Source organism: Cardiocondyla obscurior, linkage group LG16 (genome assembly GCF_019399895.1).
Source record: "Cardiocondyla obscurior isolate alpha-2009 linkage group LG16, Cobs3.1, whole genome shotgun sequence".
Classification (NCBI taxonomy): domain Eukaryota; kingdom Metazoa; phylum Arthropoda; class Insecta; order Hymenoptera; family Formicidae; genus Cardiocondyla; species Cardiocondyla obscurior.
This window is the reverse complement of record NC_091879.1, coordinates 4,138,436-4,152,852: the sequence shown is the minus strand read 5'-3', so window position 1 is coordinate 4,152,852 and position 14,417 is coordinate 4,138,436. Positions and strand designations below refer to the sequence as shown.

General features: G+C 38.4%; 1 protein-coding gene across 2 annotated transcripts in view; it reads left to right on the top strand.

The window, feature by feature from the left end:
* The first annotated feature begins 5,441 nt into the window (after window positions 1-5,441).
* LOC139109184 (GATA-binding factor A) overlaps window positions 5,442-14,417 on the top strand; it is a 45,423-nt gene continuing 36,447 nt past the window's right edge. The window contains exon 1 of one of the 2 annotated variants that reach the window (XM_070668061.1): window positions 5,442-11,519. The gene's annotated coding sequence lies outside the window, so the exon portion shown is untranslated. The remainder of the gene's footprint in view (window positions 11,520-14,417) is intronic. The other variant, XM_070668062.1, reaches the window with a different exon arrangement.

Here is a 14,417-nt window from a genome sequence, read left to right as displayed (position 1 = left end):
CATATATATAATAACGTATATGTATGTTAAGGGTTCCGTGAAAATACCGCCATCCGGAATACGAAAAATTCTTATCAGCGTGAAGAGCGAGATTAGATAAACGCGTCACAGACATTTGCCCGATGGCGCGCGAGCAAAAACATATTTATTAGAAATAAATATTGGTCAAGGCATGCGGTGAAGCAAGAATATTTCCAAGACCGAGCTAAACAGGAGTATTTGACGAAACGCTTGCTTGTCTCGGGATTATCTAATAATTATTAAAATGCATATTTCGCCTAATATAAAATCGACAATCCTTTCGAATAAGATAGCCTGAAATTTTTACTGCGACGTCAGAAGTGCGTGCATTAACTCTACCTTGTTGGAAATATTTAAGAATTTAAGTAAAACGCCGCGAAGCTAAAAAATCGTGAAATTATTTTTTGCAAAGTGAACCTTCGTCGGCTTTATTTAGTTTATTTATTCGTTTGAAATCTGCCAATTTGTCACGGCTGTGACTCGATGGTATTATTACTAAACGGTAAAGCATCGCATATGCAATATCGAGGAGAGTACCTTCTAAGAAATGCAGAAGAAAATGCGAATTGTGGCAGTTTAATGTACCGATGAGATATCGTTGATCGAGGCTAAAATATCTCAATGCTAGTAGCGCGATACTGACCGGATTTGCAGACACTTTGCGGTGACAACAGTCAGCAAAGTGAGTTAACATCTTTGTTTCGAACATCGATATGATAATATCCGACTTCACTAAAAGAATCTTTATTTTATTTTCCTTTTTTTTATTTCTTTTTTTCGCACCTACTTATCCGCCGTTCGAATAGATTTCCCAAAGTTTATTACGTTATCGTAATACTCTTTTATTATGTATTTGCAACGTTACTTTTCGACATCTTTCGATATGATGATAATTACAAAATTACATATTAACGCCGCCGTTATAAAGTCCCATTACAAACCGATTTTAAATATTACACATCGGTGGCCGCATAAAATTTCCCCGCGGTAATCTCGAATTAAATAGCCGCAGTCTAACTATAAACAACGATAAGTTTAGCTGGCGAGCCGTCATTTTATCCTTTCCATCGTGCTATTATTGTTTTAATTTATTCAGCACGCGCTTTGCCATAATTATCATGTTATCGGCGCGATTGTTTCAGCAGTACCTCAAGACACGCAGCCCGACGTTGGAAAATAATATATTTTCGTCTTCCCTTCTCTATTAATATTTTTTTTTTTAACAATTAATGTGGTTTGATAAAAATATAACTCGCCATCGTGATTGGCAAATGTCGATTATTTAGCGATTTCAAGATCAAATAAAATTTTACAGAGATTCGACAAAATTGCTCAAAGAATACGATTAATAGAATATCGAAATAACTTCCAACAAATTAAATTAAGACTTTAAGTAATTTAATTTTCTTAATCAATGAATAAAAATCGATATAAAAGGCGTAGAAAATTAATTATCTTCACAACCTTTCTTTTTAAGTAAAATTTTATAAAATTTTATGAAAGCTTATTATTTTATGTACCTTCTCCTAACATAATTATTAAAAATTTATGCATCAGTGTGTACTAATAAAATTGTAAAAGCAAAGAGTATTTATTCGGACATCAAGTCGGCAACAAGCCGCCATTCCGTCGGCGAACACCACGGAGACGTCGCGAATGGCTGCCCCTAGTATAATCGTCTCGAATTTACCTTAGAAATTCTCAATGGCAGAGTATTAAATAATGCATGCGCGGACAGATATGAAATATAGAACGCAATAAGATATTGTTTCTGTCTGTCGGTGTAAATTTACAATTAACGATAGAACCAAAGATTCCGCTCCGCTCCGCATTAGCTTTCAATATTTCGTTAAATATTTCTCAGTATCTAATATCAAATATTAATATCGTCATTTAATGTATGTATAACACAAATTACACCCGTACTCGTCCAACCGGAAAAAAATAATATATGTATATTATTAGAAATGGTAATCATATGATAAATTTAAATTGCAGCCATTATCGTTGGATACGCTTAATTGACGTTTTATACTCTTTGCGGGGAGGAAGTGCAATATCAAAAGACGCCTGTTGCGAAAAATGGTTCGTTATAATCGAACCTGCGCCGTTCGATCATTTAATCGCGCCATGCCCGCCAGAATGCGATCTGGCGCATGTTTATTATTTGTAAGTTGCGGTTTTACCGCACTTTTTGTAAATTAAACCGCTACTATCGCGCTGTACGCGCATTTCTCGATAAACTTGATGATGCATTCATTAACTTCCAACGGACGATACTTCGGCTCAATGATAAGGACCGCTCTCGTTTAAGGGTGGTTGATAGCAATACGCGATAACAGGGCGATGACAAAGACGCAGGCATCGCGGGTTTTATAATTTCGCAAGAATTTGAAAAAGTATTTATTAAAAAAAAGAAAAAAAAAAAAGTAGAGCGAGAAAAAGAAAAATGTATCATTAACTTTGCAAATAATTAATATAATAATAAACCATATATTAAACATTTTAACAAAGTAATTTAATCAAGTGGTCTATAATTTTTTTATTTTATGTAACGATACCATTTTTTTATTGCTTTATTATTTTCTTTCTTGCACGTTGGGAGAAAGATGTTATTAATCGATGTATTAAAAATAAATCACGTATGCAATATTTAATATAAAAATTGACTTTTTATTTTCCCTCCCGCCGGCTTTTCCTAAGATATTCCTAATTGAACACTCGTGAGATCCTTATTCGCGTCTCGCACTTCGCTCATCAAGCGTGCCTCATCCCGATGCGCGATTTCGTCGATAGACCCCTGCCTCGTGTTACTTTATCCCGCGCATTATTTCCCTACCTTTCCTACCTTTCTTCCGTCACTTCACGAGTTCTTTTTCGACTTGTGGCGACTCGTTCGCCCACAAGGCTATTACCAAGACCTACGGTCGATTCCGACGCACCCACGTTCCCCTCGGACGCGGTCGCATTCGCCAACACAAACGTGCACGCGGCCCGGTTTCCAGGAAGCGAGAAGAGGAACGCCGACGAATGCTGTTCACGATTAGATTGGGTGGACCTCCACCAATTCCAGAATGGATCTGCAAGAAGAGGATTGCGAGGCTCGTCTAAACGACGCGAGGCGGGAAGGAGACCCCGAGAGCGGTCGCCGCGAAAGCGTTTCTAATTTACTGAATCTCAATCGGCGAACGCTATGCAGTAAAAAAAAAAAAAGAAAAAAGAAAAAAAAAAAGAAAAAAAAAATTGTTTTTGAACTAAAAAAGATTTCATATCGCGATAGATTAAATATTTTAGATTTGCAAAATTGGGAGATATACCCTCGAACGTTTAACATCTAAATTAGAGAATTACGCGAACGAGATGCGAAAAGCTTTTTACTAGGTTACTTTTTTTTTTTTAATTCCTTCTCGAAATCGAAAATAATTTAATGTAAATAAAGAATTAATTTATTGGAGGCCTTAATGACTCAGAGCAGAGCGAGACGAAAATAATGGAACTGCGGTGTGCGAAGAAGGGCGACCATCCCTAGCTAAGCTGCACCCTTCAATTTTCTGATCGGCGCCACGCCTATCTCTTCTGTTACTTAACGGTGAGCTGCACCGGCCATATTTTATCCCAACATCCCCACAAGATAATGCAAGCATTACTACGCTTTCGACTAATCGATTAGCCCTAATTAACGTTGACGGACGTGCGTTATACAACAAAAGCAATTAACCAGCAATGAAATTGATATCGATTTGATGGATAAAATTCGATTTCACGTACCACACAGGATTTATAAATAACATATTGAGTCTGTCGAACAATAATAGTTATTAAATAATATACAAAACGGCAATTTTGATACTAATTACCACGTGTCTATATATTTACGGTGCAAAACTACCGAAGAACCAAAGGAAATTTTTAATTGCGTAGGTCTCTTTTTTTCTGTTTTTTTTTTTTTGAGCGACGTATATGATATTTTCGATGCGTTATCTAATTCCGATGCGCCAGAAAAATTCCACCGGTGAAATTCTTTCGAGGGCTACTGTTAGTACCGCTACAATGCTGCTGGCTCGAGACAACGCGAGGGCACCGGAGGAGTCAAAGAACGAATCTTAATTGGCGCCGACAATCCGGTGGCGACGTGAAACGAGAGGACGCGAGACGGGGAACGCGAGAGGTATAAAAAGGAGGAAGACGGCGGACGTGAGGGAAGAAGACCGGCGATCGGGCCGGGAATAAAACCTGGAAAAACAAAACTGGCCGGACGACGACGCTAATGCGTGCTACGGGATGGAGGTACACAAGGATCGCCTTTTCCTGGAAGCAGTTGCCCGCTTGTCGGAGGAGATAATTTTTGTTCCGTCGCGGGACCCCTCCGATGGCCGCGGGAGGACCACGGTGACAGCCTCCTCCAGAGGCTGCCTTCGTCTCGTCCACCTCCGTCCCTCCGCAACACCTCCCGACGAGCCACCTTCCCCCCCTTACCCCCAGCTGCCTCTTTCTTTCCGTTCGTTGCACTTTTACGTGTATATTTTTATATATTAAATTAATTGAATAATTTTTTAATATCGTAATAGAAATTCGATTCAGTGCGAATTAAAATACAGAAACCTAAACCGTCCCTTAACTTCAAATGAGACAAATCTCAAGTCCAAACTTTCGAACTAGATAGAAACCTATCGCTTATTACTGGATCGGACTATTCCTTCGCCTCCGGCGAGTCTCGGACTCCGAAGCAAGGCCTCCCCCCGTCTCTTTCTATCAATTCTTCTCCTCCCGTATAACTAGCAGCGTTCCTTTTCCTTAATTTTCTCTATTAACCGTGTCTCTCCTATCTCTCCTCTTTTCATCTCGAGTGCCCAGTCTCCTTTCTTGCTCCGTTCGCCCGAAGCCTTCAGCTCCAACTCTCGGCACTTTATTCTCCCTCCCCTCCAGCCATTTAGCCCCGTCCCTCTCACCTTCCGCCGGGAATTGCATTCCAAGTCGAGGTCGCTAATGGACGACGAATGGTCAAAGGGGTGTGAGTGCACGGAAAGTGCACTCTTGCCCTCCCCGTTCTACCGGGTTCCCTCGTTCCTTCCCCCTCCCTACCCCTCCGTGCCGCCAGCTCGACGAGAAAGAAATCGAAACGAACGTTCTCCGAGAGAGAACACCCCGGCCGTGTCTCGGTACATACCTGATTGCCCCGTTTATGGTGCCGCCATGATGGAACCGGCGTCCGGACGCTCCCGCACATTCCACCCGGGACATAAATTAGTGATATTTTATGAATTTTATATTGCACGCCGCGAGACGGGGGCCTACGGAGGACACGGGAGGACGTCGCCGGCTTATTGTGCGGGAAAGACACTAACTCGCCGGGAGGACATAATTTTATATTTTACTCAAACGACAGGCGTTAACATTTAGCTACAGTGTCGCGGGAACATTTTCTTCCTGTTATTTTAGATTGCGCGGCCGCGTAATTGCCATTAGCGATTTGCCTTTTGAAGGAGCACTCGCATCGACGGAAAGCTTCCCGCGAAAATATACGGCGAGTAGTATTTTACCGTGCGACTTTTTGCTTTTATTTTTTTAGACCGCGATGTGATGTTTAAGAGGAGAAACAATAGCCGAGCCCGGCGGAAAGAGCTGCTCCGCGGCTGTTAGAAAAATCGCGATTTCGATTGGCGTACGTTCCTAATCTTGGCTGAATTTAAAAGCACACGCTGGTCAGAGTTAGAAATTTTACAAGAGCTGCAAAGGCAGCACTTGCTTCTTGCATAAATGTAATTATTTATTATGTAAAAAAAAAGATGTTATTAATATTTATATTAAATTTTATTCATTTTAATAAAATATTTATATTAAAATGAAAATAAACCGTTATCAGTGAAAATAGATTTATAATCACTTTAAAAAATAGGCATATTTTATTGCACATGCCAAGTGACGCGATTAAACTCGTGTAGATACTTTATTTACTTCGCTCCACAAACTCGCGGAAATTAATAGCGTTAATCAAGCGAAATATTGGAGTGCGTCAAAAAGATGGCAATCCTCACATGTCGATCGAAAAAGTCGTGACATAAATATTTCAGTAGTTGAGCATCGAATTTACAGCCTGATAAAGGTTTATGCGCGGAGTCGCGAGGGTACGCATTCGCCCGATGGTTGCGCCTATAATCTGTAATATCGAGTGTCCGAAGAGCATGGGATCCCTTAACTGACCTTTCGATATTGTTGCGGAAAAAAAAGATTACGTGCAGCCAATTTATTAAGGCCCGCGCGTATCTGCGATCGTAAACTAATGCGACGTTATGAGCAACTTTGAAATTGCATACGTATTACCAATAAAATGCGAAAAATAATTCTCACCGTTATGCGCTACATTTCCAACATAATAACTTAATTTTTATGTATTATTTACTCGCCACTGACGCAGTTTAATACAGCACGGCATTTTACTTTATAGTTTTTCTCCCTCAATTGTACTTCAACTTTTAATGCATACATTTGTTTAATATAATTTTAATATTTAAAGAATTATATCTCCAAGTTATACTGATTTAAATAAGTTTCTCGCGACGGAATTAGTTGGGACCGATGCTTTTAGCAGCTTCCTTTTATTTTAACATGATCACAAAACTGCGGGATCACATTACCGTTCGGGGGATTTTGTATAGATCGTATCGACGCGACAATTGGTAGCCAAGATCGTGTTCGGATAAAATAAAAATCTGGAGAATGGCAGAGAAAACAGCTCCATTAGATGTTGCCTCGATGTCACGAGAGACCTATCATCGTATATCACGCGGTGCTTTCAACGCGCTCTTGCGAAAATGTTAAAATGTTAATTGCGATTACGTTTTACGATCAGTAATAAATTAAACGATTATCGGAACAAAGACGAGCGTAACGTAATGTAAAAATAACAAACGTAATTATATTTTTACGTTCAGCTTGATAGTTTTGGCAGCAAGAAATTATTCAACAAACTCAAACGTTCAGAAACTACACGAGAGCGGGGGATTGTTTTGCTTTAATAAAATTTGCTGCTCGGCTCTAAACATTCCAAACATATAATTTTGTAGAAACATTGTAGAAAAAAGAAATCCTTGGTTGAAAGGGTGTCGTACCTTAATTCATTCTACGACTCGAACCTTGATAAACTCGCAGCATCTTTCGCTCGCTCTCTCTCTATCTCTCTCTCTTTCTTTCGAACACATTCTCTTACTTCGACTCCATCGGCATTCCACGTCTGCAGCCGAAAATGCATTTCTAGACAACGCTTTATTTCAATTCCGAGTAAGTCGTCTGTTCAGTTTCTTTTTTACAAGCATTGTCTGGTGCATCAGTATTATCTACCGTATTATATCTTAATATACAAAGTGGAATGACTAATACGTACGGAATTACGGAAAGACAGTAAAGTTTTAAACCGATAGCAAAAATCCTATTAGAATAGATAAAAGACAAATATTTCAGAAGCTCATATTTCTTGCAGTAAAAAGGAAAATGTCATCTGAAATGCAATTATTAAGCTGAGCTTTTCAAGCACGTAAAATATAATTCGCGTAATAAATAAGTAACAAAGAAACGAGTAAACGACCGAGCGGAGAAAGAGAAATTAATATTAATTTTATTTATTAGCTGTCAAAGAGCCGTTCAGTTAAAAAAAATACGCGAATAGAATTCTCTGCCTGCCGTGTTCGTATTACGTTTTAATCTATGCAGAAGATATTTTTCGTAAAACATCTTTTTTTTTAATGGGCATTGTCTTTCGTTTGAAAAAGTCCAAGATAAAAATGCTTTTACTCAGGTAGAAATAAAAAAATCGTAATAATGTCAAAGTGACACCAAAATTTAGTGGCTTCGAGTATCATTATTGTGATATTTTGTCGTTTCCTAAGTATTGGCACCGTCACAAAGTCTTTACAATTTTATGGACGAGATCTTGAGAATATAAAATGCCCGGAGTGTTTCGCTTACTTCGTCGATCGAAACTATCTAATTGTTAATTATTACATAACGTAATAAACGCAGTAAAAAAAATTTATAAGAGCATGCAGTTTGCTTCGCGGAATTACATTGCGAAATTATATCACGACTATACGCGGTAGCTCCTTTCTAAGTGTTCAAAGAAAGTATTTCGCGTTGGGTTCTTAGAAGTTTTTTTTTTCCACTTTCTCAGATAACTAAGTACCTTAATCCTCTTCGGAGTGAAAAAAAATCCCGATTTCTCCGGACGAGGATTACGAAGGAAATAGAACAAGATGCGAAAAGGTCAGTTCCCTTTTGGATATCAGCTACCGGCTTTATGATAAGTATCAACTTAGAAACTTTACTTGGCACGCGATCTCCGTGTTTCTCCCATGATGAGAAATGCACGCACGGCTCCCCCACCTTTCTTCCGAATATATTTTTTTCTAAATAACGTGAGTACTTATAGCGATCACTCTCGTGTCAGTTCTATAAAAACGACGGGCAACAGACGCTTTAATCACCGTGCGAAGCTATTGAAAATCTAATTAATATAAAAGATTTAATGCGTGCCCGGACATTTCTTTACAAAAAGAAAAACAGTCGACAGAGCTAAGCTTATTTACGATAAAATTAATTGATAATTAATCAACCAGTGACAATTACGCGCCTTTTTCTACATGTAGAAAGAAAACTACAAATGTTGCGTATACGCAAGAGTAACTCGGTATACAAGAGCCTCGGTGTTTATTATAAAATCTACTTTACGCGTTTCGAAGTAGAAAATGTTTGTCGAACAGTAGAAAGCGGTGCTGCTTCGCGAACGGTATATTAAAAATTATAATCGCAGTTTGTAATTTATAATATAAAAAAAAAGCTTACACACGCATGTGTAACAAGCGATATAAATTCTATCGAGCCTGCCAATTTAGCGATATTTGTGAGTAATTGCACGCGCGGCTAGAAGATACAGAACGAAAATGCTAGTCGCATGCTGGCGGGCGGTTGAGTAACGCGGCTACTAAGGATCACGGCGTTCCGTAAAGTTCGCGCGCACGTTTATCTGCGGCCAGACGGCTGATTTATTATAAGTAATGGCGATAAAGGCAAGTAATCACGGCCTAATCGACCGGCAATTAACCTCACGGTTCCAATTAACGAAATAAACCACGATCGTATTTCTGGTTGAAATCACGGAGTAATAACGAGGCTTGGCTACCAATCTCAGATCTGCACTGTGAAATTATGTCGTTATCGATATTATTTGGCACATTGCATCGATATCGATAGCAATTGACTAAAAAAATAATTAACGCTGACTGAGATAAGGCAGCACTGAAACTGTTTCAAAGACTCGTAATGTAGCGATTTGTACTAGTTATATTAATCTAAATTTATACTAAGGATCCTGTTTACCAACTTCAGCTATATTTTTTTCGTTTTTTTTTCTATTTTTTTGGTTTTATAAAAAAAAAAAAAAAATTTTTTTTTAAACGTATCTTAAGAGTTCGTGTAACTTACATTAAATAAGTTAGAAATGAGTTAGAAATGTAAATATATAAATGTATACGTAGATAATAATCAAATAAGTTCCTTGCTTCTTAGTCGACAAAAATACGTCTAATATAAAGATCTTAAATCTGAACTGGTCCGCTCGAGTGAAATAAATCGATTCTATGGTCTAAAAAGCATCTCCTTATTAATAAAAATTGTATCGAAACATGGCTGATCAAAGTACGTACACGTGTACAAAATAGCTCGCGTGGAGAGAGCTGGTGCGAGCGAGCGAGGAAATTTCAGACGGTGTACCGAGGTAGTCCATAAGTCAGACTCAAGACGGTGCGGATACCCGAAGATATACATGAGGAACGATCCGGCGTGCCTTCTTATCCACGTCCGATCTGGTCGGACATTATAGGCGCGACAAGGTGGAAAGGAGACGCTGACGCCAATCGTGGAGGAAAGAGCAAGAGAAGAAAGAAGAGAGAGACGATGAACGCTGAAGTCGGGGAAGGAAATGCTGAGAGAGGCGAAAAGAAAGAGAGGAAGGGCAGGTAAAAAAAAAATAAAAAAAATAAAAAAAAAAAGGGAGATTTTATGAAAATCGATCCCAGTAGATGTGTGGTCGCCGCCTCCTGGAACACGGTCTCGGACCCGGTTGCCTCATGGGCGTTATTCGCTCCGCCTCTGAAACTCGTCGCGATCGGATCAGAAGAACCGCCTAGTCTGGTCGCTAACGATCCAACAGTCCCTCCTCGCGCCCGTTTCCACGTATACCTCACCCCTCGCTCGCCTCGCTACCATCCCTTCCTGGGCAAGATCGGGAGACTCCACTCAACGGCGTCGTCATTGCCTCCCTCACCGCGGCTTCTCCTCGTCCTGAGTCACCAACGGGAGAGGTGACTGTCCAGGACAGTTTCAAAGACGCAGTCGCACCGGCTGCACCACGTCTTGGAAGCAGTCCTGTGTTACCTCATACACAAACAACGCGAGTGGGAACGCGACGACTATCAAACGTGATCCCCGAAGATCAAAGAGATCATCCGGAGGCGTTGACAATTCGAGTTGGAAACTAGTTTGACTAGATCGATTCCGAAGTGGTTGACCTTACTTCCTAAAGGTTGTGACTGTCACCGGGTTTAAGGGTGAATTGAAAGTGACGATATGACTCGACTCTGTGAGAAAGGTGCACTGTCGAAGATACTTTTGTGAACGTGAATGATAAAGCAGTAAATATTCTCGGGAATTAATGGTACTATCCAACGCAGCAGACATTATGAAGTTCACCAGAAAATAATGAACGTTTAAAATGTATTGTACTAATTGTTGAAAAATTAACTTCGAACAAAAAAACAATTCTAATTACTTCTGGATATCATACTTTGCAAAAGAAAACCTACGAACTCATTCTCGACTAACATTGAAGACGAATCATCAGGTAGGTGTTTGATACACTTTCAGCTGGACGGTCGGGTGCTTTGTCTAGCACCGCAGAGCAAAGAACCTCGCTACGCAGAAAATTACCGAGTTTTCCGGGAAAAAATTTTCCCTTCGACTCGTAATAATCTTGGAATTTGGCAGGTAGACAGGGGTACGTGGTGACTCACTGTCAAACAAACGACGACCTTCATTAAAACCTGGCGCCGCCGTTTCTTCACGGTTTCCAAAACGAATTGCGAACATTTACTGCGCAATAATTATTCAAAAGGAGTCATTGTCGATCGAAATAATAGATAATCTAGTGAAATACAAGTCCTGCTTCCGGTGAAGATTCGCAAATAAGATTTCAAGCAGCATGAAGTAGCCTGATCATAATTTCTTAAAGCTACCGAGTAATTAATATCCTCAATAAGTATCTTCCTACAGAACATGTACGATTAATTATTTGATTGGCACGAGAGAGAAGAAAACAGTGAGAAGTGGCACGTTGCGATGCGCAATTATTAATTAGACACACAGTGCTGAAGAGAAGACTACATAGCTGAAGATTTGCTGACGTACGAAATTTCGACAAAACGAGGATGCCGATTATTAGCTTATAATATGTAAGTAAAAATTTATATATATGAATATATATATATATATTCTTTTTTTACAATAACAAAATTTTTTATGCGTTACTAATTTTAATAATTTATTACTAAAAATATTAATATATTATAAACTAACTTGGTGATTGAATAGAGCCTGTTAATTGAACATTTGAGGAAAAAGAACCTAGCGCAATTTAACAACAATGATGATTTTAACGAATCACTATGCACCGTGCCAAATAGAACTGTATTTGAGAGAGTAGCCTGATAAGGATGACCATCGCGCGAACGTTACGCTTATCACGATGTACATTGCATCGCGATCATAGTATATTTATTATATAGATATGTAGCCCGTTATCACTCGTTTCCGCATATTAACATTAATTAGCGACGATAACGATAGCGATAGCTCGTGTATAGAAACACACAATTTTCGTTTGTGCATTTGTAAATTTTTCATCGAGGGCAGTATTCAGATTATTGTTTAATACAAATAAATATCGCGTAAGCTATAAAACTGATCGTCAAACTGATTTTCGTCGATTAAAGAAATAGAATCTTTGTCGCTCCTAAATTTTCTTTTTTTTTATTTTTATTTTTCGTCTTTTTAATTATTATTTTATATCCTATACAAGTTCTTTCAAGATTTTTATTTTTTATTTTTTATATTTGTAATTAAAAGATTGATTTATGTGAGTTTATTAAAGAAATTATTTAAAACTAGATGCGTCCCTTATTTATCGTTGTATTATTTTAATACGAAATATTATATGAAACGTTTTATTGCAGCACGAAGGACTTTAATGTGAATATAAAGCATCGATGTTTCGATAAGCGAACTCAATGTCAGCTTTTATATGCATTTCTAGAATTAATTTATTAATTCTAGCACGCTACGCGCGCGGTATTTTTTAAAAGACCCCAACATGCTAAGTAAAAAAAACATGCGACTCACCAAACTGCATGAGCTTCAGCGGAGTTGAAGATTTCTGCTGGTGACTGTAACATAAAATGGAAAATATTAATGTAGACATGTTAGTATATTCGTTAATAAGATTAATAAAAAAAAAAAGTAATTTTTTTTTTTTTTAATAAAGATTTAATTTAAAAAATTCATGCTTACCTAAAAGTTGCTCCGCCGATGCAGGATGCCCGTCCCGGGCCTGCTCCTCCTCTCAGATGGGACGTGTAGATCTGTAACAAAAGAAAAAAAATTTCATTCTAGAGATGTTACAAGTAATCATTCTTTAAAAATAATGTACGCGCTTCTAAACGAAATATCGAATAAATTATTAAAAATAAAGTTTTTCTATCACGACGAGCTATTAGATTTGTGTTTCAATAAAGTTATTTAAATGGGATTAGCTAGTATCGCGTATTTAAAAATTGTTGGATACGCATGATAAATATTGTGGGTCGCGTGATGAAAGTTCGGTAAAGTCGACAACGGTGATTAACAGCATATCGACAGCACCGGACACCCTTGTAACTGTAAGAGCTGTTCGATGTTACCTGCCGACCGATATCAATTAATTTCAGTCACTGTTAATTATTCGGAAAAGAATACCAAGAAAGCGGCATAATATTTAATTTTATATGGATGCAAATAATTGGTTCTAACTCAGTACCTCTTATTTGTCTCTCGATCAGCAAAATACATGCACGTATAATTGAAAAGGAAACTTAACAAATTTTGTACAAAATATTACGGGTATTTTTTTTTTTCATAACGCTCAAGCATTTTTTTTTTCGAAATTTTAGAAACTTACTTTAACAGTAAAAATTCGAGATCAAAATATTACAATATAAATATCATAAAGAAAATTATATTCAATATATTCAATATGGAATTTAAATATAATATGATACGTAATAATTGCATTAATAAAATTACAGTCCACGTTCCGTTCGGTCGAGTATTGAGAAAGATTTTTAATTCAAATACCCTCGGAAAATAAACGCGCAGAGTTAAATAAATTTCAAAGTACGCCCAGCGAGCGGAAGAATAGCTAGGCACATTCCTTAGAAAAGCACGACTGCCATCGATAAATTGCGAATTATTGCACGCACCTGTCGCATTATCAGTTAATAGTTATTACAATCGAGAATATGAAACATTTTACTGCATAGCATGACATTATACCGCCGCATCTGGTGTAAGCGATAGCCGCGAGCCATAACCGTACAGTCACAGTTCGTTATCTAATCCCCTTTTGTTATCTGAAACGAAATTGGAAGCAGCGCCTTTGCTTGGACACTGCCTTTCCACGTTTCGATTCTTACCGTGCGTCGCATAAAAATTGTAAATACGACTTAAATCGTACACCTCGGCTGCACGATTAATATTTCGTTCTATTTATTATCGTTCAATTAACGCGCGCGGAATTATTTACAAAATTTATAAGCAAACGCGTTTCAACAACGTCACGTTTAAACGAGTCTGCCGATGGACAGGAATTCTAGCGATCGTAAATATCAATTTATCTATCGAGACGCCGCGCCAGACACAGTCAGTGATCTAGCATCTGTTGCCCGAGATATTTGCCAGGACCACCGTGGCACTCTGTCTGGATGCCGCGTTACCTGAACAGTTCTAAAGTCTTTCTTTTTTTTTTTTATTCGCCTATTAACCTTCGGCGAAAATATTTTGGTTGAATCCGACTGTTCTCTAATTTACCGCCCCGAAAAATGACTGATAAAATAATATCCTTAGACAAATGGATGCGAAGCTTACTCTACGTCGCGCGACGGCCTGGCGAGCTCCATAAAAATTACGCACGTTTCAAGATAGATAATTAGTCGGCTATTGTTGCTAGTTAACACACGCACAGACCGTATCGCGGTGCGGGAAATAGCTGTTTAGATAAAACTTTTAGTAAAAGAATGGCGGTGCCGGCATATTTCGAT